The sequence below is a fragment of the Rhagoletis zephyria genome, unplaced genomic scaffold (genome assembly GCF_001687245.7).
Source record: "Rhagoletis zephyria isolate East Lansing unplaced genomic scaffold, Rhagoletis_zephyria_1.1 Rzeph_scaffold_00370, whole genome shotgun sequence".
Classification (NCBI taxonomy): Eukaryota; Metazoa; Arthropoda; class Insecta; order Diptera; family Tephritidae; genus Rhagoletis; species Rhagoletis zephyria.
In genome coordinates this window covers 255,986-261,703 of record NW_016157454.1, presented here as the reverse complement: position 1 = coordinate 261,703, position 5,718 = coordinate 255,986, and positions in this window count along the sequence as shown.

Here is a 5,718-nt window from a genome sequence, read left to right as displayed (position 1 = left end):
CCATTTTTGAAAAATTGTAGAGCTGAACCCTGACGTGCTACAAACTTTGTATATGTCAGAAATTAAAGGCTAAATCGTGCCCTTTCGAATGAGCCCTATGCCGAATTAATCGCATGCACCCTTAGATCAGGGGGTGTATTTGTGTCTAGGAGTCCAATTTTTATATCCACCATATTCGACCCGTCATCTTAAATTTTTAAAATCTAACTGCAGATTCGTAATCAGCGACTTTTAATATAGTTAAAACCTTGGCATTATTAATTTTCTATGATCGTTTAAGATACATACTAATTTTGAACAATTTGCATCCAATATTTACTGAAATATCGTAGTTTTTGCATTTTTAGAAAATAACTTTATATCAGAAATGGGCGTGGTTACATTCCTATTCGCCCATTTTTAATACCAACTTACCTTGGATAAAGGGCAACCTACATACCAAATTTCGTTGAGATATCCCGAGTTATCGTGTACACGGACAGACGTGTATATATATTTTTTTTTGATTTTTTTGGACTTAGCACATTTGCGTACCAATGCATAACAACAAGTAAAAACGACATTACGGTAATTTTCTTTTTTGGTAATGATGTATTTTCAGTTATGCTATCTTACTGCATCAAAATCTCAATTTACATAAAAAGTGGACTTAGCACGTTTGCGAACTAAGCCTACGATATGTACATATAGAATACATCAATATATATAAAAATGAAATGTTTTCCGTATGACGGCGATGCCTGACCAAACGGCTGAGCCGATTTCAATTCTGTAAAAAATACTGTTTTGCACCTTCTGTGTGGAAGGTTTTTCGATTTAAAAAAAAATGAAATTTTTTGTTGTTGTTGCCGAAAAATGCAAAATGTTGAGACGTCACGAATTCACAATTTCATAGAGTTTCCGTATATTGTATGTCACTAAACTACCAAACGGCTGGACTGATTTCGTTCATATTTGGAACATGTATCAGCACATAGAAAAGAAATTTTCTGAACAAAAATGCACCCGCTAGGTGGCGCTATCGTCGGAATATTCTAAAAATTAAAATTTCTTGCTGATCTGGCTCATACTTGGAATAAAATTTAGCCAATTGAACAGAAATATTTGGACTTAAAACTTACGCGATAAGTTTTCCCTGTGGCCGAGATATCCCCTAAAATTATTTTACGCTAAGAGAAGGATAGATATCTACTATATATTTGTGAAGGTATGTATGTGCCAGGTTGCAACCTAAACGGACGGACAGAATCGAACGAAATTTTGACAGAGTATTGCTATGACACCTGGGCCTCAAATAGGGAGAAAAAAATTGGGATTCGACAAGGAGGCGCGGCACCTCCCATAGGCGTGAAATTTTTTATCAGCTGTAACTTCAGAACCATAAGTCACATGAACTTGAAATTTGGTATGCAGGCATAGCTATGGTAGATGCTTATAGTACGCTATAAATAAATGAGTTTGTAAAAGGTGGCATTGCACATCCCATAGGCTTGGAATTTTTTTTTCAGATATAACTTCGGAACCATAAGCCACACGAGATGGAAATGAACCTGAAATTTGGTATGCGGACATATATATGGGAGGAATTTAGAATAAAGAATATATAAATGTGTTTGCAAAAGGAGGATAAATATGTATTCAGCTATTAGAGCATTCAGATATTTAAAATTGTGTTTCTTGAAATATTGCAGTCTTTAGACCATTTCTAAATGGAAAGATTAGATCATATCATTGATCCCGCGATGCTGTTAAACGAAATGGATAATGAATAAAACTACTTCTGCAATAAGCATTATACCGGAAAACTGCAGCTATACTAAAACAGCTAAGCGAATAAGAAGTTAAACGGAATGTACCATAGTAGACTAATTTTAATTTAAAAATTCTATCGTTACCTTAATCCACCTTATATTAATAATGGAGCAAGATTTTTAGTACAGAAAGTTATGATCAATATATATTAGTTGAAGTACGATAAAGCTAAAAGTATAAAGCTCATAAGAGATTTACAAAATTTATTCTGGCGGGCTTATATATACATGTACAGCTTAGAGTATGCGTTAGACTCTAACGTGTATATATTCATAGGTATAGCGTAGCGTATGCGAAATGTTCCACGGCTCCTATTTATCGGAGATGAAATTTCTGGATTTGACAAAGTATATATATATATATATATATATATATTATGTACACCGTAGAGTATGCGTTAGACTCTAACGTGTATATATTTATAGGTATAGCGTAGCGTATACGAAATGTTACACGCTCCCTATTTATCGGAGATAAAACTTCTGGATTTGACGAAGTTATATCCTTCAAATCGGTCTATGTTTCATTGAAAAGTGATTTAACAAAAGTATTCTATCGGACTTATATACATATAGATGTATAGCGTAGATTATGCGTTAGACTCTAACGTATATATATTTATAGCTATAGCAAAGCGTATGCGAAATGTTCTACGGTCCCTATATATCGGAGATAACATTTCTGGATTTGACGAAGTTATATTCTTCAAATCGGTCTATGTTTCATTAAAAAGGCTTTAAAAAATGTATTCTGGCGGACTTATATATACATATAGATGTAAAGCGTAGTTAGACTCTAACGTATATATATTTATGGGCATATGCGAAATGTTCCACGGCCCCTATTTATTGGAGATAACATTCCTGGATTTGACGAAGTTATATCCTTCAAATCGGTCCATGTCATGACCGCAGACATGCATGGTATGCAGACATATCTATGGTAGTTGCTTATAGTAAGGTAATAATAATAATAATATTAGATTGGCGCTTACACATATGTTAGTGTTTGGCCGAGCTTCTCCTCCGATTTGTGGCGTGCGCCTTGATGTTGTCACACAAAATGGAGGGACCTACAGTTTTACGCCGACTCCGAACGGCGATTGTATTTTTATGAGAAGCTGTTTTTCATGGCAGAAATACACTCGGAGGTTTGCCATTGCCTGCCGAGGGGCGACCGCTGTTAAGAAAAAACCTTTTTCTCTAAATTTTTTGAGATGTTGCTTTGACCAGGGCTTGAACCCAGGCTGCGGAGTGGAAGCGCGCACTGCTTACCACTACACGACAGCGGCCGCCAATAGTAAGGTTTATACATATAAATAAATGTTGGTAAAAGACGGCGTGGCACATCGATAGTAGAGTCCAACCGATTCCAATTTTTTTTCAAGTACCGACGCCGATGCCGATTAATCGGCTTATGAGGAAAGAATCGGCCGATGCCGATTTTATAAAAATTACAAATAAATGTATTAATTCATAAAATCAGTTCATTTCACGGAGTTAAAAAAGCAAAAGAAAAATTTTAATCAGAATTTTGGTATGCAGTTTTGTAGACAATTTCATTCTAGTATAACGAAGTGCAAGTTTCAAGCTGCTATATGGAAATTTTTTTTCTGGCATTGTTCTGCATAAAAAATAAAATTTTCGCACATCCTTTTGTATGGAAAAAACGTGAAAGACCTTCAACAAAAAAAAAAATCATTTTTGTGAGCTGTCTGCAAATGTTTTTTAATGTTGGCTGTCGCTTCACCTGAACATTTGAAAAGAAATTCCAAAGAATTGGCAAAGAATCGGCAAAAAAGGCTGACGCCGATGCGAAGCCGATGCGCAATTTCGTGCCGATACTAGCCGATGCCGATGCCGATGCCGATTAATCGGTCGGACTCTAATCGATTGCCATGAAATTTTTTATCAGCTATAACTTGGGAACCATAAGCCCCACGAACTTCAAACTTGATATGCAGGCACCGCTATGGTAGGTGCTTATAAGGGGGTGTATATAAGTGAGTTTGCAAAAGGGGCGTTTCACATCCCATAGGCGTGAAATTTTGTATCAGCTATAAATTCGAAAGTATAACTCACATGAACTTTAAATTTCGTATGCAGACATATCTATTGTAGGAGTTTGTAGTAAGGTATACATAAATGTGTTAGTAAAAGGGGGTGTGTCACTTCCAATAGGCGCGGAATTTTTAACCGGCCATAAATTGGGAACCATTGATCTATTATTTTTTATTGCCCAAATAATAGACATAAGAACGATTATAAGAAATGTAAACATAACAAAACTGTCAAAGCTAAACTTCAAAATGGAGGGGATTGCCAGATGAATGTACGTAACCAATAGTTATTCAAGACACGAACCATCATATGGGTATAGACACGAATTGACATGGCCACTATGAAAACGCCCAGACTGACATACGATGGTCACATACCACGAGACGAGAAAAATATACTTTCTTTTTGGAATTGGACACGGAGCGAACCACACTCATCAGCCCTCGCAAGAACGGAATTACAACCAAGTAATTAAAGTTGCATTAAAAGCTGGCGACATTTGGGGAGTCGATACTCATCCCTTAGTGGAAATTAATAGAGGCAAAAGGTGCCGTCACATTCCTTCCGGCAAATCCCCAGCCATGTTGTTGCGTAGAATAAAGAAGTTGTGAGCATCAAATCGGGACTATTTATTTGACAGCAATTGAGTCACCATAAGTCGGTAACACGTAAGTCAGCCACTTTCTTGCCACCATCCATTGGAAACGAGCTATCCATCAACCGTAAATAAAGATTCCTGGTTGGGTCGACAAACCAAGGTCAAGCAAATCATTGGCGCCCAACTAAACTGGTGAAAAAGAATAAGTTTTCGTTGAACATAACCACACTTAAGCCCGGCATAAAATAACCGCGTGATCAGCTGAGGGAATATAGCAATTTCATCGAATCATTTTAATACATCATGAAATTAGATTTAAGGAAAAATTAAAATCTTTTAGTCGTTTTTCTCATTTTGTTGTTCACAAAATTGTACGTCGGTGAACCATACATATTCGAGGTTAATAGATTTTTGATACATTTTTTCTTTTAGAAATTTCGCTATTATAAATCATCATTGAGATTGAATCAAATAATTATCTGTTGAACTCATAATCACTGTAAATCATTATCGTCCTCAGTCTTCACACGGCATGATTTAATTGATTTTTATTGCAGCTCGTTTTCAATCAAAATTTTTGTGGATATTTTGATTATTTAATTCCGCGGGGGTGAATGGTGATCGATCTGCGATGCGAACACCATTGATCAGCAGTCATAACCATTCTCGTTCAGTTCAGTTCGGCAATTCTGAAAAGCAAGTTAATTGAATTTTTTAATCAAGTAACACCACACATCGACGGTCAAGATTTTTGAACCGATCATCGTCTTTCGGTATAAGTTCAAGCAACGTAACCGATAACACGGTCAATATTAATTGAACGAAACTATTAATTTTTCTTCATTTTTGTAATTTCTTTGGGTATTCATTCGTTTAACATTCTCAAACCGGTTGAATATTCTAAGTCTGATTTGGTCTTCCGGTAAATTCGGGGATGGATAGTCTTGATCTTTGTTGCGTACCTTGTTGGCGACTGAAGGGACCGAAGGGGATACAGGTAATACTTCCAAGTATTCAAGGCCTTCGCTGCATCCCGGGAGCAAAAAACTTGGTCCATAAAATGATTCGAGCTAGTGCGTTAAACGCCATTCTCAGCCCACGTTCGGTATAATATTAAACAAAATTTTGGACCGAAAATCACATGAGATATACAACCAATTGAGCATGAATTTTTTGTCAAACTAATAAGATTTAAAGCAGTATTCAAATAGTGATCGATTTATGCGGCATTATTTTTGAAAGTGGATA